Source organism: Protopterus annectens, chromosome 3.part1 (assembly GCF_019279795.1).
Source record: "Protopterus annectens isolate FY-2018-M chromosome 3.part1, PAN1.0, whole genome shotgun sequence".
Lineage (NCBI taxonomy): Eukaryota > Metazoa > Chordata > Ceratodontiformes > Protopteridae > Protopterus > Protopterus annectens.
This window is the reverse complement of record NC_056732.1, coordinates 1640683540-1640708738: the sequence shown is the minus strand read 5'-3', so window position 1 is coordinate 1640708738 and position 25199 is coordinate 1640683540.

Below are 25199 nucleotides of genomic sequence, written 5' to 3'. Positions count from 1 at the left end.
TAAAATCAGCAGCAGGTTTGACATAATCGAGTGTGATAGACTCTATTATTTAAACACATATAAAAACGGCACCAGGTTTGACATAAATGAGTGTGATTGACTCTATTATTTAGACACATATAAAAACGGCACCAGGTTTGACATAACTGAGTGTGACTGACTCTATTATTTAGACACATATAAAAATGGCACCAGGTTTGACATAATTGAGTGTGATAGACTCTATTATTTAGACACATATAAAAACAGCACCAGGTTTGACATAAATGAGTGTGATAGACTCTATTATTTAGACACATATAAAAACGGCACCAGGTTTAACATAATTAAGTGTGATAGACTCTATTATTTAGACACATATAAAAACGGCACCAGGTTTGACATAACTGGGTGTGATAGACTCTATTATTTAGACACATATAAAAATGGCACCAGGTTTGACATAATTGAGTGTGTTAGACTCTATTATTTAGACACATATAAAAACAGCACCAGGTTTGACATAATTGAGTGTGATAGACTCTATTATTTAGACACATATAAAAACAGCACCAAGTTTGACATAATTGAGTGTGATCGACTCTATTATTTAGACACATATAAAAACAGCACCAGGTTTGACATAATTGAGTGTGATAGACTCTATTATTTAGACACATATAAAAACGGCACCAGGTTTGACATAATTCAGTGTGATCGACTCTATTATTTAGACACATATAAAACAGCACCAGGTTTGACATAATTGAGTGTGATCGACTCTATTATTTAGACACATATAAAAACGGCACCTGGTTTGACATAATTGAGTGTGATAGATGTTATTATTTAGACACATATAAAAATGGCACCAGGTTTGACATAATTGAGTGTGATCGACTCTATTATTTAGCCACATACAAAAACGGCACCAGGTTTGACATAATTGAGTGTGATAGACTCTATTATTTAGACACATATAAAAACGACACCAGGTTTGACATAATTGAGTGTGATCGACTCTATTATTTAGACACATATAAAAACGGCACCAGGTTTGACATAATTGAGTGTGATCGACTCTATTATTTAGACACATATAAAAACGGCACCAGGTTTGATATAATTCAGTGTGATCGACTCTATTATTTAGACACATATAAAAACAACACCACGTTTGACATAATTGAGTGTGATAGACTATTATTTAGACACATATAAAAATGGCACCAGGTTTGACATAATTGAGTGTTATAGACTCTATTATTTAAACACATATAAAAATGCACCAGGTTTGACATAATTGAGTGTGATAGACTCTATTATTTAGACACATATAAAAACACACCAGGTTTGACATAATTGAGTGTGATAGACTCTATTATTTAAACACATATAAAAACGGCACCTGGTTTGACATAAATGAGTGTGATAGACTCTATTATTTAGACACATATAAAAACAGCACCAGGTTTGACATAATTGAGTGTGATAGACTCTATTATTTAGACACATATAAAAACGGCACAAGGTTTGACATAATTGAGTGTGATAGACTCTATTATTTAGACACATATAAAAACGGCACCAGGTTTTACATAATTGAGTGTGATAGACTCTATTATTTAGACACATATAAAAACGGCACCAGGTTTGACATAACTGAGTGTGATCGACTCTATTATTTAGACGCATATGATGAAGAAAATGATAGTGAGATATATTATGATGCATCTTAGAGCTGTTATGACATTCAAGCATGGCATAAAATGCTTGGCCACTGTAATTTCGAAGATGTGTCAAAATTAGAAAAAGTGGTAAAAGGAATGAAAATTAAAGGTAAAGTTGAGAGACTTAACCTAGATTGTGAAACCTGTATGCAACGGAAATTTGTCCAGAGCAGAAACAGAGAACCAGATGCAAGAGCAAAACCTGTGTTTGAACTAGTCCATACTGATTTGGCAGGCCCTATTGAGCCAATAGCAAAAGATGGATTTAAGTACACTTTAGCATTTGCTGATGACTACTCTGGTATAATATTTGTCTATTTTCTGAAAGCCAAGAGTGACACAGTCAAAGCAACTGAAAAGTTCATTGCAAATTCAGCCCCTTACGGGAGGGTAAAGTGCATCAGATCAGATAATGGCACTGAGTTCATGTCAAAAGATTTTTCAGTCACTACTGAATAAATATGCTATAAGACACGAGACATCAGCACCTTACTCCCCCCATCAGAATGGGACAGCAGAGAGAAACTGGAGAACACTGTTTGAAATGGCAAGGTGTATGTTGATAGAGAGTGACTTACCTAAAGAATTGTGGACATATGCAGTAATAACTGCTGCTTTTGTTCACAACAGATGTTATAACAGACGTGTGGGACAGACCCCATTCTTCATGCTAACAGGAAAGAAACCTGATCTTTCAAGGGTGAAAGAATTTGGATCATTGTGCTATGCATACAGACAAGATAAGAGGAAGTTAGACCCAAGATGCGATCAGGGGATCTTTGTTGGATATGATAAAAACAGCCCATCATACCTGATCTATTATCCAGACACAGGAAGGGTCCTTAAACAAAGGTTAGTCAAGTTCATTACTACGAATGTAGCTGAACGCCAGATTCATACAGACCCAGAAATGATAGATGAATATTTTGGTACTGGAAGAAGTGTGCATGTTAAGTCAGAATCAAAAGCTGAAAGTCAAATCACAAAAGAAATACAAGTAAATCACACTGAATCTACAATAGGTGAAGGAGACACAAAAATAAGACAGGAAGAGGAAAGGCAGGATATACACTACTCCAAAAGAAAGAGAAAACCAACTGCATACTTGAAGGATTATGAGTGTAAAGTTAAAAATGATGATTATGTGACAGTTAATGTTGACTATTGTTACCGACTAATATGCGACACACTACAGAGATTTAGAGGCCAGGACTTCATCTAACTCAGAGAATTGGGTCAAAGCTATGAAGGAGGAACTTAAGTCTTTAAAAGAAAACAACACATTCACACTCACCACACTGCCAGAAGATAAAAATGTTGGGGGGGGGGGTAGATGGGTTTTCATGGTAAAAGACAATGCAGATAATACTGAGACTTACAAAGTCAGATATGTGGCTAAAGGCTACAGTCAAATTGCTGGTATAGACTACAATGAAACATCTACACCAACTGCAAGTATGACTTCTGTACGAAGTGTAATGCAGATGGCAGCTCAGTATGATTTAGAGTTGCACCAGACGGATGTGCAAACGGCCTATTTACATGCTCCTATTGACTGTGAGGTATATATGGAGCAACCTGAAGGCTTTGAAAAGAAATCAAATAATAATAAAAAATTGGTTTGTAAACTAATAAGTCATTGTACGGACTGAAACAATCCAGACTTAACTGGAACAGAATGTTGCACAACTATCTTTGTAAAAATGGTTTTGCCCGAAACCGGGCAGACCAGTGTGTGTACACTAGACAGGATGAAAATAAGAAAACGGTCCTAATCATATGGGTCGATGATCTCATTATTGCAGCTAGTGACAATGAATCATTGAACGATGTAAAAGAAATGCTCAAAGCTAAATTTAAAATGAAAGATCTGGGAAAGCTAAGACATTTTCTAGGCATTGACTTTACCCAGAACAATGGTGAAGTAAAGATGAACCAAATGAGGTACATCACAAAAATTCTTGAGAAATTTGGTATGTCTAATTGTAAAGTAAGAAGTACCCCTTCTGAACAAAAAACAAACTTTGAATGTGACAGTGAATCTACCGATCCAAGAAAATATTGTGAGCTTGTGGGTAGTTTGATATATGTTATGACATGTACAAGACCTGATCTTAGCTGGATTGTAAGTAAACTTTCACAATATTTGTCACAGCCAAGCGAATCTCACTTAACAATAGCCAAACATGTGCTAAGGTACTTAAAAGGTACATTAGACAGAGAGTTGTGTTACAAGAAAAGTGAAGAGAAACTTCAGCTTGTAGCATACAGTGATGCAGATTGGGCAACAGATCAAAATGATAGACATAGTACAACAGGTTATTGTTTTAGCATTAATAGAGACTGGCCTATTATTTCATGGAAATCAAAGAAACAACAAATGGTGGTTATATCTACATGTGAGGTACAGTACATTGCACTGGCAGCAACAACACAGGAGAGTTTGTACCTTATGCAAATGTTGAGTGAAATGGAGAGTGCAAATGTGTGCCAGTAATAATATTTGAGGACAATCAGGGAGCAATCGCTTTGTCAAAGAATCCAGTGAGTCATTAGAGATGTAAACAGGTTGACATTAAGTATCATTTTATTAAAGCTGCACTTAATGATGATAAAATAAGTACGGAATATTGCTGGATAACAGACATGGTTGCAGATATTTTTACCAAACCTGCTACGAAATCAAAGATTGAAAGGTTCATATATTACGTATTTGGACTGGAAAAAAAAAAAAAAAAAAAGCTATCCAAAATATGTTCTTAAAATGTGTTTGTATACAGTGTAAGAGCAAGTGGAGGTGTTGGCGTATAATAAAAGAGAATGAATGAATGATGTGTGCTCTTACACTGATGTCATTGGTGTGGAGAGGTCATGTGATCATGGACTTTGCAATAAAGGGAGGAAGTAAAGGTTGCTCTCTACTTCCATTTGACCAGATTAATTGACTTCACGTGTATTTATTTTCCTCTGTACAATGTATGTTTAATCCGGCTTTTCTGCCCTTAAAATTATAGCGCCAACAGTGTGTGTGTGTGTGTGTGTGTGTGTGTGTGTGTGTGTGTGTGTGTGTGTGTGTGTGTGTGTGTGTGTGAGATTCTATCATCAAGTATTGGAAGCTCCATAGAGTGAAAACAAAATGAACAGTCCTTTTAGAATGAATCTAAAAAGAATGAGAAACAAAAGCAATATTTTTGCACCCCAACACCCTCTGTCAATTATATCTACCAGCTCTGAGACTGCACAACAACAGGGAAAGAGCAACTTCCCAAGCCCCGATCTCATATGGAAAGCAGCTGGCAAGCCAAAAAACAAGGAAAAAAGAGTGTTTGCTCTTTCAGAGTGCAACCATATACGTACATATTATATAAGATCCATTGGCATAGAGGCTAACTACGATACAGGTACCACAGACCAGCGTACAGGACCTGGTACCTGAGGATCAGTTTGGAAATGATGAGACTCACACAGTGGCAGTTTTCTCTTTTCCCTTAAGGTGAGAGTGCAGGATTCTGTAGGATAAGACTGAGTGCTGATTGAGATCAAGATGGAAGTCTCAGCCAAGACAGTAGATGAAGATGGTGTGAGGATGATAAAACAGAATTAGTACCACAGCCATGACAGTAGATGAAGATGGTGTGAGGATGATAAAACAGAATTAGTACTGCAGCCAAGACAGTAGATGAAGATGGTGTGAGGATGATAGAACAGAATTAGTACTGCAGCCAAGACAGTAGATGAAGCTGGTGTGAGGATGATAAAACAGAATTAGTACCGCAGCCAAGACAGTAGATGAAGATGGTGTGAGGATGATAAAACAGAATTAGTACCGCAGCCAAGACAGTAGATGAAGACGGTGTGAGGATGATAAAACAGAATTAGTACTAAAGCCAAGACAGTAGATGAAGATGGTGTGAGGATGATAAAACAGAATTAGTACTGCAGCCAAGACAGTAGATGAAGATGGTGTGAGGATGATAAAACAGAATTAGTACCGCAGCCAAGACAGTAGATGAAGATGGTGTGAGGATGATAAAACAGAATTAGTACTGTTTGCATTGTTTGTTGTTCAAACAATGTCACAGTAGAATTAAGAAACTAAAATAGATTTGAATCATCCATATATGATGACCCACTAACATCTGGCCGTCACCAGTACTGCCTGTGTCAAAGATGAGGTTCTCACCAGAATTTTCCAATGGGAGATGGTACTTCCTAGAGGGGTGATACAGGCTACTAATGCCAAACAAAACTGGGAATGAAGAGCACAATAGCTAGACGGTCACACCTGGCAACTGGACAGACATTATGCTGTGCTATGAATACCCACTGAGGTTGAAGGTAGATAGTAGACTTGAAGCGTAACACTCATTTGGATTTTATGAAGTAATTAATTCCTTACCATTTTACTTATTTTTTGGCTTATTCCCTCATCATATTTGCATACTGGTATGCATTCCACACAATAAAATATGTGGCTGTTTAATGACAACTAGCTTGTATAGTTTTGCTGCCTGTGATATGTTTTTATCACAAAATGTCAGGAAATGTGATGTGAAAATTAATGAGGAATTGTTGCGATGTACCTATAATGACAATGTAGAGTAACAGCTAACAGTAAAGGAAAATACTGTCCATGTAATTTTAACGGAGTGTGCTGTATCAGTAACTTCACACTCACTACTAATACATAAATAATTGACAGCTCAGGGATTTCAGTATTAAAGGAAAATATTTACTGCTTATAAAAATGAAATGTATCTATGGGGACAGTGATATGCCTTAATGAAAGGAAAATGCCTGACGCTGGAAAAGTGTCATGCAGATTGAGAATAAAAGCTGAATATAGCATGCAGAAAGTAATGGTTCCTTTTTCCATCACTACAGACTGGTATGGTCAAGATAGTTATTACTCCTTGATATACTAATTGTTAATATATTATAGATGTGCTGCTGCAACTTATTGAATAGTCCAAGAAAACTAACATAAAAAGAAAATAAAAGACATGAAAGTATATGTGTAGCTGTACTCAAATTATTATGAACATTAAATCAAACTGTAATTATGGGCTGTCAATATTATGTATGCATCAGCTCTCCTCTAAATAAAATTGCATCTTGAAGAAAAAGCTGGCATCACATTTGCTTGCAAAAGATAGAAACATTAAATGATAGAGCTTTGCTCAGACCTAAAGTACTGACTAGTTTATATAGACACGTTGTTGAATTGTTGAAGGTGAATTGATGGTAAAGACTCACAGCAGGAATGCCAAAAAACAATAGTTAACACAGCTGGAAATGAAGGAATATTTCTGCTTTGTCTTTGTTTTCAGCCCTAATTGCATACTTTGTTTAGTAGTCCTATAGAAAGTTTTTTTTCTGCTTGAGAAACTCTGATATTTTTGATGGTTTCACAACAGCAGATGAAGGACTTTGGGTATGACTTTTATGAAAGCACTATGCAGATTAAAAGTTTATTTTGTTTATTCACTGTAACCTTAATGACACATACTTTAAGATAACTGAATATATCTCATATAATGATGTTTCTAAGACAGCAGGAGCCTCGATTTTCAGTTATCCTCTTCATTTGGTATGTTACAAAACTTACAAACCTGCACTATAAGCCGATATCCTGATGGTTTTCTTTATGATATCTCACAATTAAACTATGGTTTTACATGTATTTTCTGTTTTTATACTTTTTATATGACTGTAGCTAAATAAAATATGATTGTATTTTAGCATAATTTGCTTGGAGTAATATAGAGATTGCTTTGATAAATTATTCAGAGCTATATCATACCTTCTGGAGGATTATATGAATATTTTATAATGAATGTTATTGCTTCTCTGTCTGCTCTCAAAACTAGCAGTATGTCATTATTTACCTCATAGTGGCTTTCATAACTGTTAGTATATTTTGATGAGTTAGCTGGGTGGTCATCTTCATTATATATTGGTAACATGTTAGAGTAATATATTTAATTAGAAGCTATCATGAGCTTTTGAATAATTTTGTTTTATATGGACATGCCCCACCTCTATTTTCAGCTAGAAACTTTAGTAATATTATTTGGGGTTGAGATCAGCACCTACATAGGGATGATGGAGGATATTCAATCAGTTTCCCAAACACATATACAGAGATCTTCTCAAAGTGAAATACAGAGGCGGTGTTAGATACATTTCTATATGGCTTAACACAGTTTTAGCCAATTAGACTCGGAGTACCTGGAACTGGAGCTAGCAGTAGGGGAATCTTGGAGCAATTCTCAGTTGTTGACAGATATGACTTGTGTGCAAAGGGTTGGACTTGACTAATTGACTTAACAAAAATGATAACATGCTGTCTTCAATTCTCAGAACTCTAAAATAACCATGTCAGCGAGGTCCCAGGGGAAGCATTTGTTAATTGAGAGAGGAGATAAGATTGTAAACTATGAAGCTTTGAAAGGATGCAGAGTGTTCATTAGAAATGGTTACTTATGCAGGTAGACCCTCCGGAGGAAGGTGTCCTCTAGGTATGTTTGCAGACTTTCAAGACATAACTTTGTTGCCCTGTGTAATACACCTATTTGGCACCTCCAGCTGACTTGTGATGACTTAATGACAGCTTGTAAATATAAAGTCTTTCCAAAGAACATTTGGACAATTTTCAATCTATCAATAAGCAATTGCAATATAACAACTTGCAAACTATTTATCATGTTTTTAAGGACAGTTTGTAAGCTGTAACACCTTCCCTTGCTATGGTTGTGTATATTAGGCACCACTCATTAGGTACTGAATATTTCACCTGTAATCTCGTATCACCAAAGTTTTTAGTCTGCTGAATAAAACTAAGATTACGCAGCTTTGCATTTACTCTTAAGTGATGCTCCCCATATCAGTTAAGATTACATTTACAAAGTAGTTTGTTTTGAATGGGACAGAATATATTGTTATTTCTAGTTGTGAATTTTACAGGGCTACTTGTTACCTTCTAAAAGTGCAGAGCCAGTCAAGTGTATTGTTTGTAAAACAACTTATTTACAAATGGTATGTCTCAGTAATACCAAAAGCTGTTCCCAATGCTCTTTCTCTAAAAAAATCTCCTACTTGGAGAAAAAAAAAAAGACAATCAGCTGCTGCCATTGGTTTGCAGAATATTGAGGAAACCTTGTTTATCAGAATTGGTTTCAAAAACAGGCTCCTTGTTGATGCTCTTTCGGATCCCTATGAGCTTTCTTCATTTTCCTTTCCTTTATTGTCTTCTCCTTTATATCCACACTAGCTATAATGAAATATAATCAGCAGTAAAGGAAGGAAAGGGGGGGGGGCATTGACTGATAGTGTAAGGAATTAATCAATATCCGTTTCCAATACTTAAACTCTCATTGTGACCCAGTAGCAGTTCCATTAACTCTGGTCCTGTTCTTTTTATTTTATTTTATTTATTTATTTTATTTTATTTTCCTTTGTTGATTAGTTTAGTCCCACTAGGCTAGTGGCCTCTTTTCAGGGCAGATCCAAGGTGATATGTATACTGTTACGGGAAATTTTGGCCAGGGCATCAGGGAACTTCACCTACTCTTTTTGATAGGTGTCATGGGATCTTTTACATCTACCTGAGTTACTACCAACTCAGGCAGTTGGGACCTCAGTTTAATGTCCCATAAAAAGGATGACACACTCAGGAGTGCTGTACTCCACCATTAGCTGCAGTGTCAGCTATCAGTATACCTGGAGTGGGAATAGAACACACAACCTTCTGCATCTAAGGCAAGTGTTCTCTTTGTTTCTGGAACATGGGGTTATCAACAGTAATCCCGTAGGGAATGTAAACACTCCTGCTTGTTATCCATGCAGTCTCTGAAAAACCAATTGCCAAAACCAATGACTTCTACCTGAACAACTTTTATACACATTTGAACACTCAGAAAAGTTAGTATCAAAAGAATAAACTTTAATATTATCTGCAAAAATCATTCCAAACTAAAATGACCTTCAAAAGAATCAGACTTGGCATAAGTAAGTGGTATGACACAATTACTTAAACCATCAAGGAATAGTACCCAGAAAACTTCCTAATGATGCAGGGTGATAGAAAACATAGTAAAATACTTGCAGAAGATGATTAGAAAAGTTATGAACACTACAATAAATTCTTACCAGGGATTAGACTGTTGCATTTAAAAATGAAACCTGCTTCCTCTGTTTTAGGAGGAAGGATATGCTTAAACAAATCAGACATTATGTCTTTGGGGTACAGATCACCTTGTGCTTGAGCAGGGGTACGATTAATTGGTGACACTCTAAGAAGTGCTTGGATGCTGGACTGAAATCTGTTCTATTACATATATTCTTGAGATGTTCTAACGTCCTCTGCCACAGCTAGCGTGTGTTTTCACATATGCAATACAAACCATGCAGACAAGTGAAGGAATATATTATTTGTTGAGTTTTACATGCATAATGCTTCATTTCTCACTGTGTAGGCTGTTAATTGCAAAGATTTTAGATTCCATTATCTAGTCTCAAACAGACAATCTTTGCAAGAAAAGAAGCCATTATTTAACAGTCCATCCCTCCTAGGAAAGAGACCAGAGTGTACCAGGTAATCCTGTAAACTCAGTTTGACCCTAATGAAACTTGGGATAAGCTTTTAATTTGCCTTTATGTGTAGAGTCCTGTAAAAGAACATTCCAGTGAGATTTCACAGTTTAGTCAGTTTAGTTACCAAGTGTGGCATACCCATGATAAAGTACATGTATTCATGATGGTCAATAACAGTAAAGTGTGGTATACCCATGATAAAGTACGTGTATTCACGATGGTCAATAACAGTAGTTATATTAAGACAAGTTACAAGCAAACTATAGTAATGAATGTTAGTTTAAAAATTTGATTTAAATTCACAATACTACATAAAAAATGTCAAAAAGGAATGAATTTTTCAGATATATCAATTTTTTATACTAGCATTCGTTACTATAGTTTGCTTGTAACTTAAATTTTAGATAATTATGGTTGCTTAGTTACTAATTAGTTAATTTATATTAAAGGGGTTTCAAGTGATTAAATGTTATAGGAAGTAGTATAAAAGGAGGGAATTTGTTTTTTTATTGTATTTCTGATGAAGTCCTGTATGTAGGTGGACGAAAATGCAGTTGTTTTGTTTGAAGCGTTAAAAGATTACATTTTGCTGCCTTATTCACTTCATGGAGCTGTGGTTACTGGATTCCTGTGTGCTTTGGTGTTTTTTTATTAACATCATTCTACATTGTGGCTGAAGTGGTAGATTCTCCTGAAAGAATTTATTAGATTACTAGATACTTAGAAATGAAGTTTATTCTTCTAATCGTACCTTCTACGAGTGTCAGATGTGTATAAGATACTCTCTTTTATTAGTTTTGCTTGCATCTAGTCAGCTACTATTTAAGAGGCATGCCATTAAAACCATTTCCACTAGATTATTGGGGCTCATATAAATAAATGCATTGTGGATCAGCCAATACTAAACTTCCACACACTCTTAAATTGAGAAATTCTAGTGACTAATCTCTGGGAAACAGCTAAGACCCAGACTTGCCTATCCCAAGAAATACCCACTAATATTGTGGCATAAACCTTAATTTTCCCTTTCTCCACTTAAACTAGATACACTTCTCCTGAGACAATCAACTTTACAAAGAAATATGCTGACCATGGTACTTTTTTTAAGAGAAGGTAGAGTTTATGACACGTGGTATGTAACTCTGTTGATTAGAACACATATGTTGCTAGTAATCCTGGTACAGCCACAGGGTAAGATGGTTTAACTAGGCCATGTCTTATGCAGCCAATAATTATACACAGATCTACAATGAGGAGGAATCGCCTCTTAAAAAAACTAAAATAATAAAGAAGTAAGAGAAAAGTCAAGGGAGGATAAAGCACAGATAGCAAAGTGATAATTACATACAAGATCAAAATAAATATAATAGTGTGTGTGCGTGTGTGTGTGTGTGTGCACATGTGTGCGTGTGTGCGTGTGTGCGTGTGTGCGTGTGTGTGTGTGTGTGTGCGTGTGTGCGTGTGTGTGTGTGTGTGTGTGTGTGTGTGTGTGTGTGTGTGTGTGTGTGTGTGTGTGTGTGTGTGTGTGCGCGCGTGTGTGTCTGAATGTGTGAATGGGAGAATGAGTGAGGTGGAGGGTACCTTTTCCAGCATGATGCAGGGATCACCAGAGTTGCTTACAACAAGAAAGTACTGGTTAGCACAAGCATTAAAACAATTCATTTCAGAGACATGCAAGGGTTAAGGGTTCAAAGCATTTTCCTTTTTATTTGTGTGGCTTGCTGAAATTATTTAAATCTCGAATGTCTAGTGTTCCTCTTCGCTCACATGTCTATCGTGCTACAAAACTGTTGTTCTATTAGCTTTTTAAGTATTCTTAGGGGCAGATTCCAAAAGAGTTGCTCTCAGTGTAAGTCTGCCTGATTCTGAAAGACTTGCTCACAGTGAACATTATTTACTTCAGTGTAAATCTTGTCTATAAACAGAATTACACTGGGGGGGGCAGATTCCAAAAGGCCTGCTCTCAGCCTGCTCTCATTAGTGGTCACATACACTGAGAACAAGTCTTTTGGAATTGGGTCCTTGGTACCTAAAGCCCACCTGCCCATCTATCTTTTACAGCTTCATAGTCTCTGTGGCAAAACTATATCCTAATGATCATTCAAGGGAACAGCCTTGGCTAATTCGCCATGCGTTCTCTCCCAGAAATGCCTTTAGTAAGGCATTTATACAACTGAATATTGACCCTCACTGCAGACAGAACTAATGCTAGTTACATCTATGATGGCATGGTAAACTCATGACATATACCTTTTAGTATTTCAATTGCACAACCAATTACTGTTACAGAACATACTTGAAAAATCTTAAACGTATGCTATGCTACCCCAGGAATTTACCTGGAGGTAAGTTGAATACATGGAAAGGTACTAGAGCATGCACCAGGCAGCATGTGCCAATTTGTTAAAAGTACTGATGAGTTCGTTCATCCAGTTGCTAGTAATAAATTTAAGTTGAACGTAGCAGTCACTTGTAGCAGTATGAATATTATATATGCAGCACAGTGTGACTGTTGCTCGCATTTCTATGTAGGCAAGACAAACAGGACACTCAGAGAACGTATAAAGGAACATATTAGTAGTATAAGGAATAGGGATTCTGTGAGTGCATTGTCTAAATACATAGAGAGAAGCGGTATATACCATGACTTTAAATTTATAGCATTAGAAGAAGTTATTATTGGGCAAAGGATGGGTAATATTAAGAATCTGACAGAAAGAAGTGAGCTCAGATGGATATTAAAACATAGAGCAGATAAGGAGTAGGGATTGAATGGTAAGGTGTCCATTAAAAGTGTCTTAGAAGCATGTGGAATACCTAGAAAATAATGATAGATATTTAATAGATGGTACTTAGGAATATATCCACTAAGTATGAATATTGTAGAATTCTACCTAACCTTTTGGAATATCACCTACCTAAATATACCTGGAAACAGAGTCTATCCATTATAAGAACACTAAGTAAGAATACTTGAGAATTCTACCTAACATTTTGGAACATTATTTATCTAAATATACAAGGAAATAGAGTCCATCCATTATAAGTTTGTGATACTGCCTGCCCATAGTACATTTACTATTTATTTAGCATGATGAGAGGAGTAATCACATACATGTTGCATATATCTATAACTATGCAAAGTATATTCGATCTACTAGAACTATTCCCTTATTTCATATATGGTGTTTGCATGTACTCTATTGTATATAAAGATCTATTTCTATTTAGTATATATATTTATGCCAATGTATTCATCCATCTTTATATGGCTGCTTGAGGAGACTACTTAAATAGAGTATATTATACTTAAACTACTATATATTTGTGTAATAGTGTCTCTGATAGCAGTAATATAGTGTTTTGAGTGTTCTATATTGTATATAGTGGAGAGTTATATGAAGGACAAGAGTGTAAAAACAAGCTCTGTCTCTATATAAACTGGTCATATCTTTGGATGAAATTGCTTATATATGTATATTGGATCATTAATTTTACACATTGAATGTCTTTAAATATCCATAAATTACATATATTATACAGCTTGAGCGGATTATCTAGAGATAGTATGTCAAATTATGTTTATTATATTTGTATAAGATTGTGCCTGGTAGTACCCATATAATGCTTTGAGTGCTTCATATTGCACATAGCTGATTTATATATTAATGACAGAAATGCAAAAATATGCTTTGTCTCTGTGGTGATATATATACATTTTTTGAATCAAACTGCTTATATATACAGACCCGATTATCAATTTATGATTTGGTTGACTTCAAATTACTTACAAATTACATATATTTTATAATATTTGGTTTTTCATTATAATTGAATGAAAGAAGTGTGAGAAAGTAACATGGATGTATGCCTAACGTAATGATGTCGTTGAGCATGTGCGAAGGCGTCATTATGACAGCGAACACACTTTTCTCATGTTTTACACTTTTAACTTCTGGAATTGGGAATATAATACAATAAAGGTGAAATATAATTATATTTAGACTAGGATATACTCGTTGGATAAGTCTAATAATGGAATAAGTTATGGGAAGAAGCTGAGCTTCAAAACGAAATGTGAACCTGTGGAATGGGTAATTTATGTGCACTTTTAAACCAGAGCTTTACTTGCAATGTCAAAAGTAGTGAAAAGCAATATATACAAGCTTAGATTTTGATTGATTTATCACTGTAATGACTTTTTGAAACAGTACATATATTAGCAATGCAGACGACATAGTGTAACATGATTTTAGTATAAATTATACAATGACAAATGAATTTAATGCTGCTGTTGTAAAATATGTCTGCCTAACATAGTATATAGCATTTGATATGCTGCTGACGCAAGCAATGTTCTAAAATGTCTTTAAACATGTAGTGCTTGGGGATGTCTATGAATGCTTTGATTGCTGAACAAGAGTTTAAAATGTCTTTTAGAAATGTGTTTTAAAAGTAGTATTCTGTAATACATATTAAGGGAATGACGTTTTTTATGAGAGGGGGAGTGTCTAATGCAACCTGATTGGTTGGGAGTGTTTTTTCAAGTTAATAAGCTACACAGGGAGTGCTTTTAAAAACATTTTTATGTGCTTTTATATTTGTGTATGGTTTGAGGAAGCCACAGATAGTGGTGAAAGCACTTATCGAATATTAAAGTTCTTGGTTTACATTTTATGTGGTCTGGATCTATACTTCATACCACTGTTGCCGTTTTCTTCTTTGCTGCTACTTTTGCTTGTTTGGTGGAACAGTCTATGTTTACCAGCTGGTTGTTTGTTTGTTTTTTACTAAACAATTGCACTTTATTCATCTGCTTTTACTGTATTTGTGTTTCTTCATACTTATAGCATCTGGCAGCTAAAAAAAATTTGAAAACTTCCACTCTTCCAGGGTAGCAATTAGTTCACCCCTAAGGATAATACAATAGGATTTTTAGTCCTGTTTTTCACAGACATTTTGTCTCTGGCTGAAATCAGAACTGTATGATACAATATTTATGGCCTAAACCAAGTAATTTAATTTCAGACTATTTTTCAAAGTTAGCTAGACTGAGATGAACCTCTTCTCTTCCAGTATCCTCTATTGCAATATATTAATTTCAACAGTTCCACAATAGTCTGACATACAGGTATATTTCTTTTCTGTCCAGCAGGACCCACTGTTGGTACATTTTTAACACAAGCAGCTTTACAAATACATTTTCAACATGCACACCATTCTATGTTCAGCTACCAAATACTAGAAACCTTGAACCATGAAACAACGAAAGTAAAACAGAGAATGGGGCAATTATCAAACACCAGCAATGTTGAAAAAAGAGACATCAAATTTCCATAGTCGGCCAAGATTGCACACACAACCAACCAAGGTGGGAGGGACTGTGCCCCCACAACTACATATACCAACTCTGAGATCGCACTACAGTGGGGAATAGGACAAATGTAAAAGGTTTCCCTTCACTTACCTTAAGTGTCATGTTACTATCTGGTTGTCGACCAATTATGGCCATTCAATGTATTTTTTTTCAAAGTTGCCATTGTTCGATAATTGCCCTTTTTGCTGTTTTATGTTGGTTATTTTACGGTTTGAGATTTTTAGGATTTGGTAGCCAAACATGGACCCCACAGGCACCTGTACAAATCAGTTTGATATACAAATGACATATAATTCATTACAAAACTCCAGCTAACTATACTGGCATATGTAACACATCCACTGCCTAACTTCTTCTGGCATATCTGGCAATACCTCACATCATCATAGTTAGGCTTTCATTTTCTTATTTTGCTAGCTTTTCCTTTTTGTTTTGTTATCATTAGTGGTTTACTGTACATCATGTGCTGTTTTATTGTCCTGCTCTACCTGTTTTTACAGCCATTTAATACTATGTTTATTTATCTTTCTGTGACAGGCTGGCTTCCTTTTCATTTTTTAGACATTTTAGTCTTCCATATGATTGTCCTTTGCTATATAATTATGTCCATTGCCATGACTAAACCTATATTTTAGTTGTCAGTTTTGTTGTCTGCATTTATTTTGAGTTATGTGTTGCACATACATCAGTGTAGAGGACAATGTTTTAAGGCATTTATTTTTATTTATATATAGCCGATGGAAGGCAGCAGCTGCAATAATGACTGAAGTTAATGCCTTGTTTGGTAAGGCCATGGAGAATGGCTTCTAGATTACCTCGAAGAGGTTCTATCAAACCATTCAGTGACTCATCTGGGGGGATACAACCAAAATATTTGTCAGCAAGAAATAGGCAAATGAAGGTTTTAAGATTATTAAGTGGTGGGAGGAACACCATGAGAGACCCCTGTATCTGATGAACATGCCCACCTCTGCAGAGAGAGTGCCAGATGAAGGCTCTGATACTGGATCAATTTTGGATGATGGGGTCACAGAAAGGATTAAATATTTCTACTCTGGCAAGGTTGTGGGAGTGGATGAGATCTAGAAATTCTGTGCATACTGAATAATTTTGGAATGTTGTGCTTAACTTGCCTTTTATCTTGCTTGTTAAACTAGACTTTGAAACAGTATGATGGAAAATATATTCTAGTTACAGTGAGATCATGTTTGTCAGCTCCTGTGGGAAGGCTTGTGCCTTGATGCTAAAAAGGAAAGTTCATACACTGGTCAAGCCTCTTATTCAGGAATAACAAAACAGATTCCCTTCCATCTATGGGAAAGTGGATCAATTAGTTTTCTTCACACAGATCCCAGAGGGTACGTGAGATTTTGCAAAAACTGCCTAAATGTATTTTGTTGACTAAGAGAAAGCATATGGCCATATACTCCAAAAATCATTTTGGGAAGTTCTACAATATTATTTAATCTCAGTGTCACCTCTGTGTGGTGTTCATTCCTTGCATTTAAACAGAGAGAGTTGTATCCACATTCTTAACATTAAGTCAAATGCATTCTAGGTGGGTGTAAGATTTCACCAGGAATGTGTCATATCTTTCTTCCTGTCTATATTTATAGACAGGGTGGCAAGGTGTATCTAAAGTCTAGAGACAATCTAGTTTGGAGATGTGAGGCTTGTATATACTTTGTATTTATACCTGATACTGTCCTGCTAGCCTCACAGGACTGTGATCTCTATGTATTAGGGGTGAAATGGTTAAAATGAAAATCCCATCTCCAAATCAGAGGTTGTGGTTATCTCTCAATAAATAATGGGACTGTTTTATACAGGCAAGGGGGGGTCAACTATATGAGGGACAGAAGTTTAAGTATCTTGGATCTTGGTTCAAGTTTATGACTGAAGGTAGACATGATCATTTGATTGACCATTACAATGGTGAAATGATGCAGCCCTGCAGATGTTTAACCAGATTGTGGTGGTGAAACAGCTGATGAATTGTATGTTGAACTTCTCAGTGTATCTGTTTGTCTATATTCACATCCTTACCAATAGTTATGAGTTTGAGTAAAGACCAAATGGATAAGATTACAGAATCAAGCAGAAGAAAAGATGTTTCTTAGTAGAATAGCTGGCTAATTGTCACTCAACTGCCTCTTCTCATCTGTGTTGAGAAAAGATAGCAGAGGCAGTTTGGGTAGCTTGTTAGTTTATACCCTGGGTTTTTTCCACAGATAGTGCACCAGACACAGCTTACTTGAAAAAGGCACTGTGTCAGACCCAGGACACATTAGCAGTATTTCATCTCTCAGGTTGCCTCAGCATGTCTAGAATCCCATAGGATGGAGGCTGTTAGTTGGGGCAGGGCAGGCTGATTTGCCCTCATCAGTAAGGAAGTACCATGACCCTTACAAAAACAAGTGGTTTACAAAATGATGCTGCTGTGATAATTATGTAATTTTCTGTGAGTAAATAAATATGTATTTTATATTTTTCATTGTATACTTGCAAAGTATTGTCTTTTGTTATAGTATTCCTTTAAAAATCCTGCTTTACTTATAACAACACATCTAAACCTTCTTCTTTGTTACCTATAAATATCATAGTGCTACCATCTCATGATCTGTTTTTACCTGAATGTGTAATTTCTAGGTACATCCAGCAAAATGCCACAGGTGCATTCTTTCTTAGAATTCTATACTTTTATGTAACCACTAGCTTGTTCCTAAATTTGCTGCGTTCCTGTGTTGCACTGAACCTAGTGTAGCTGCCCTTTCATGCCAGTACATACCGTTGCCTGGCTTACTGCATTAGTCCTTATATTAGAACACGAATATACAATAATCTGACCTTTGACCAACATGTGGCCAAGGTAGTAAGAAAATCATTCTATCATCCTGCTTATAATTAAAGGCATGGCATTCAGGACCAAGGAAGTCATTGTCCTACTTTATGTGGCCCTTATTAAACCCATTATTGAGTATAATTCCCCATACCTGACTAGACATACACAACAGGTGGAATGCCCACAAAGGTTACTTACCAGGAGAATCCAGAGTATAAACACATTGTCCTTTTGACCAAATATCACTATAAAACCACCAAGAACATGATAGAAACAGTGTGGACACCAATTTTAAAAAGTAGATAAAACAAGCAGTCACGGTGCTTTCTCCTTCCACAGGCATCATCAGAGTCCGCACTGTTCCTATTGTGTTTGTGGTGGTTTTATAGTGACATTGTCCTTTATGGATCACCCTAAGGCCCTATCTTTATACTCTGTATCCAACAGGTTACTGGCATGCAAGGCATCTTTAGATCCAGCTCCAATGGACCTTTTGCAGACCCACAAAATGAGCAGCATCAGAACCAGCAGAGCCAAGGATTTCAATTTTGCTTGTGACACAAATAAAACATGCTCTGGAACAGGCTCCCCATCCATGTAAAGGTAACCTTGACCAATGGAAGGGAAATCAAAATTCACCCTGGGTCTAGCCCTCATGTCTGTGATATACAGAGGCACACAGTTATGCTAAAACTAATGTAACCCCATAACCTTTAGAACATACCCTCTCCTAATAAATACCCATGATACATAGAAACAAAATCAGGTCTGATTGCACAGCTAGGCTTATAAAGGTCCTTGTAGTAATTAGCCTATGATATACCCATGAACCTAAGAACCTATTATTGATTGGCACACTAATATTTCAAAAAATATGATGGAAATGTTTATTCTAGTTACAGATGTGGGTCTGTGTTTATAATGCCTCTCCCACCTTGCAGTGCTAATGCACATATCTCTTCATGGCTGGTGTTCTCACTCTATGGCTGATATTGTGTGTATTTTGCATTGATTTAAACTCTGTAGTCTAACAGTTTATTAAACATAGCCTTTTGTGTGAAATGTTGATTGGTGTCTGAATTACCTTTGCTGTCTCTAAACCATTTGGATCCTCACTAATCTTTACATGATGTGTATTTCACTTTGTACTACCTGGCTAGAGTTTAACATAAATGGGACATTTGTGATAGGTACTCTTGGATAGTTATTAAAAGGGCATTAATATAAATGCTATATAAACACACAATATACGTTTGATTCAAATTTCAGGATATTGGTTAAGCTTAAAATGAGCCTTCGGGGCAGTTAGCCAAGCAATCATCTGTAATGCTCAAGGATGCCTGCTGCCATCTATTTATGACACATAAAACCTCCGGTGATTGTTAATAAAGAATCTCACCTTACCCTCTCTCTTACCTCTTTTCAGCATCTAATCAAAATGAGTGAGGTAAGTTGTATATTATGTCAGTTATAGGTGAAAGTTGTGGGGAAATTCAGGGTGCATGGACTCTACTAATAACTTTCAGTTATATAGTTATTGAAGATTATGTTCATGAGGCAATTACATTTGATAATAGAGCTCAAGGAACATCCTGAAGTCCTGAAGCCTCAAACATTGTTTATCTTTGTCTCATGTGGCATTTGCTATAAATTCATAAAGGAATGTTCAAAGGCAGGAAGTCCTCGAAATGTCATGTACATTAGAAATCTATAGAATTAGCACCAAGTAGTCTGTTTTGGCAGTTATCTTACCTAGAGGACAAGCTTGCAGAATTTTTGTTATGCATTCTGCACCTATGTTAAATTACAAAATATCCACATAGTGATAAACCATCTAAAAGTTTATATTTCTTTTGTCTACGATATGTTATTAATTTGCACATGAGCTTCTTTTTTTTTAAATTTTCCCCAATTTTTGATACTGTAATTTGTCACATTGCTAATATACTGAAGATGGGATTTTGTCCCTGTGATGGCTCTGTAGAATTGTTCAGAGTCCGAGAATGGGAAAAAAAGTCCATAGTCATCCCACTTACAACTGCTTACAGGTCATTTTAGGAACATAGGAACATAGAAATGGCACTAGCCAACTGACTATGGGAACTATGAGTTGGCGAGCCATATACACCTTGAAGTAGACAAACTTCAAAGTTCTTGCCAGCTTTATTAAGCACTGAATGCTGATGACCTCACAAATCAAGCAGAGTTTTACGTGATAACCCTGCTGCAATTTGTGTCTGCCCACCCAGTCATCAAAACTAGCCTTAAAGGTTGCCAAAGAAGCTCTTTGCTTGATCTGTACTGGCATCTTATTCCATGAGCTTGGAATATGCTGTGCCACGATCCTGTCCCTCCAGTAAGCCTTATTCATGCTTTGCTGTAGATATAGGTCCCTAATGCAGGTGTTTGTAGAGGTACTGGCTTTGATAGGAAACACAAGGTCATATAGGAATAGGCCTTTCATGGTTCAAAAAGCTAAACACAGGTCACCTTGAAGAAGCTGGTAGGGTACTGAGAATAAAGAACATTGCTAATCTTTCAGGATAGTTGAAGGATTGAAAACCTTTAATTTTCTTTAGAACCACAATGACAGAAAACCAATGATGTCTTGTTCTTATGATCACCAAATGTTTTTTATTCCACAATAGACAGCATAAAATCTCTTAGCACCTCGACCACAACCAGCCTTTACAGAGTAAAAATCTTATTCATCAGGTTCTCCTTTTATATACACAGCATTGCTTAATTAATCAATTACACCCAATTAACTTAAACTCAAATTTAAGAAGCTTTTTCTTAAAGCTAAAACATTTTTAAATAAAACTTAGCCATTTGCATTCCTTGTTTAAACCATTAGGTTGTAAGGTATTATATTTAATTATAAAAATGTATTCTTTTTTCCTAAGCAAGTGTTTTAACATTTCCTCACTGGCAAAATATTGTAAAACCTGCTCTAAAACTGTTACTTTTAAGTTTTTAGTATCTCCTAAATGTACTTTATTAAAATGTTCCACTATGTGACATAACTTTGTTTTTCTTAATGTCCCTAATATGTTCTTTTATTCTTTCACTTAGACTTCTTTTAGTTTTACCTATATAATATTTTTTGCAGGAACATCCTATAGCATAAATAATTCCTTTGAAACCACGACAGTTGAACCAGCCAAATAATCCAAAAAAATCTTTAATACGATGCAAAACTTTCTTTAACACACGATAAAACAAGCGCTTTCGCCTGATTAATATCAGGCTTTATCAAGACAATTTCCTAACGGATGTGCACAGGCTTAAATACTACCATAAATTAACAATTAAAACTAATATTTGTCAGAAATTAACCCATTAATTGACTCTTAAAGTGCAAGTGCATTGTGTACTAATTAAAAATACATTGTATGACATAGTTACTATACAAACAAATCAAAATCACTTAATTCGTTTAAGACTTTGATTAAAAAGTTGCTTAGTACTCATTTAAAAATTATTAAGAATTGTTTAAAACATTATTTGAAAAAATAATAATTTACCACCATATTATAAAACTCACTTGTTATGTTAGTGAAAACATCTCATACTAAATTTCACTGTGCATGTTAATATTAATTATTAATTTAATATTAATATTTTATTAATAAGTTATGTATAAATAAATTTTTACAATATAAGCCCATATAACAAACACATTAACAGTTGGGGTGTAAGCTTGTTTTTTAACCTCTCATTATTGCATATATATATTTTTTTAAATGTTCTAGTATAGGTATATTATATTATATTATATTATATGTTAGCAAGTTTTATATTTTTAACCTAATAGTATTTGATCAATTGTTGAGGTTTGCAGCTTTATGTATTGGATATGGACAGTTTTTACAAGAATTCTTTAGCATGTAATGTTTATTAAGTATTTTTATTAAGTATTTTTTAAGTATTTTATTCAGTTCTTTATTTATTCAATCCTTTATTATTCCTTTTCATATGTGAGTTGGTTATTAATGGTTGTTGGAATTTTGGGTAGTTCACATGCACAGTGAAATTTAGTATGAGATGTTTTCACTAACATAACAAGTGAGTTTTATAATATGGTGGTAAATTATTATTATTTTTTCAAATAATGTTTTAAACAATTCATAATTTTTAAATGAGTACTAAGCAACTTTTTAAGCAAAGTCTTAAACGAATTAAGTGATTTTGATTTGTTTGTATAGTAACTATGTCATACAATGTATTTTTAATTAGTACACGATGCACTTGCACTTTAAGAGTCAATTAATGGGTTAATTTCCGACAAATATTAGTTTTAATTGTTAATTTATGGTAGTATTTAAGCCTGTGCACATCCGTTAGGAAATTGTCTTGATAAAGCCTGATATTAATAAGGCGAAAGCGCTTGTTTTATTGTGTGTTAAAGAAAGTTTTGCATCGTATTAAAGATTTTTTTGGATTATTTGGCTGGTTCAACTGTCGTGGTTTCAAAGGATTTCTTGGATTTTGCTGTTCTTTTGGTTTTACTTAGCATAAATAATTCCCCTACTTGCACAAGAGAAATTTCCTTGAGTTTCAAACTTCTTGTCATTTATTTTCTCAAAAGTTGGCATTGTAAATTGGCAAATCGAACATTTTCCACATGGAAAAGATTCTAATCTTGTTGGATTTTTAATAATTTTTTCTTTTGGTTTATTATATTTACTCGGAACCAAAAAAAATCCTTTAAATTCCATCTTCTTTGAAAGGAAAACCTTAATTCTATTTGTGAAAGTGAAGACACTTCTTTTTTTATGTGCTTCCAATACCCCTTTAATAATTCATTTAACCTATCTGGAAAAGGGTGTATTTAGTAAGAAAAAATAATGAACTATCCATTAATGTTTTACCTTTACAATTCTCTAAATTTTTGTTATACAAATTTCCACTGGTGACTTTGGAACTTTCATAGATTTTAGCATAACTCTAACACTATATCTTGTTTATAGCCCCTGCTTAAAAACATATCTATGGCTTTCTCAGCTTCCTTCCATGATTCATTCTTATCACTGCATAGTCTCTTTACCCTTAATAATTCTCCATAGGGGATAGAAGTTAAAGTATGAGATGGATGACAACTAGTAATAAATACTGGCTATGTTCCTGTACCAACCCAGATTAACCTTCCTTCTTCCTTTCCTCTACCTTAATTCTTTCCTTCTCTTTTCCATGTATCCTTGATAGCTCCTCCCTTATATAACATCTTTGTAGATATATGTTATCTCATATATACTGTATGACCATTGTAAAAAAAAAAAAAAAAAAAAATTATTTTACCATATTTGTAAGACAATTTATTATTTACTCTATGTTTTGATATTATCATATTTGTGTATTGCAAGTATTTACTCATTTTGCTTATGAATGTTATCTTGTTATGGCTATTTCTGTTTGCATGTGTATTGCATGTACTAACTCACTTTGTTTATAAATTTCATCTTGTTATGGCTATTTCTGTTTAAACTTGTAATAACCATTGGAGCTTTTCTCCCCGGGCCTCCACTGAAAATGGACATATATCCAGCTGGACTAGCCCGGTCAACAAATGTAAAATAAAATTAAATAAATAAATAAATAAATAGTAGCATACAGTATCAAATTAGCCTGATTTAACGTTCTATGTATACTAGTTTTAATCCTACTTTTCATTTTTCCTTCCAAAGTAATATCCAAAAAAATGTATCCCTAGTCCCACTTGTGTCCCATCAAATTGAATTTTATATTCATTATTGTTTAGGTACTGTAAAAATTCTGGTACCCCTTTTTTGCCTCCCCGGCACACAAATATAAGGTCGTCTATAAATCTAAAATATTTTATGACATGACCTCTATAAAATGTGCTTCTGTATATATGTATACTTTATACTAGTCCTATAAACAAGTTTGCATACGCTGGGGGAAAGCTGCCCCCATTGCTGTGCCTTTGTCGTGTCTATATAGGCTCCCTTCAAACTCGAAAATATTGTTCGTTAGACAAAAATATATAAATTCTTTGATGTAATGAGTTCTGGGATTGTCACTCAGAAAATATTGTATTGCCTCTAGGCCATGATAATGTTGTATACTAGTGTACAAGCTAACCACATCTACTATTACAAAGTACGTTTCTTCCGTCCATATAATGTCTTCTTTTTCAAAAAATCAAAAGAATCTTTTATATAAGATAGAAGCTTTAACACTTCTTTTAACAAAAATTCATGTACAAAACAGCTCAAATTGTGGGTAAAATAACCACTAGCTGATACTATTGGACATCCCGGGGGGGGGGGGGTGTTGTAGGTTTTTATGAATTTTAGGGACACAAAAAAATTTAGCTACCACATTCTCTTTACTTAGAAATTTGTTTGACACATCAAAAGCTGTAAAATAATTTAGGTTCACCCCTTTATCCAACAACATCTGAAAATCATGCTGAGCTTGAATCAACGTATTTATATTTACTTTGCTGTATACTGATTCATTATTTAAATGTTGCATGCACATGTCACAATAATCCAAATAGTTCATGTCTACCAACTTGCCACCTTATCAGAGGGCTTAAACACTATTTTATCATTAGTGCTTAATTGTTTTAACTTCATCCATTCCATTTTAGTCAAATTAAATTTTTTTTCTGGTGATTTTAAAATCATCTATTTCCTTTTCCAATATT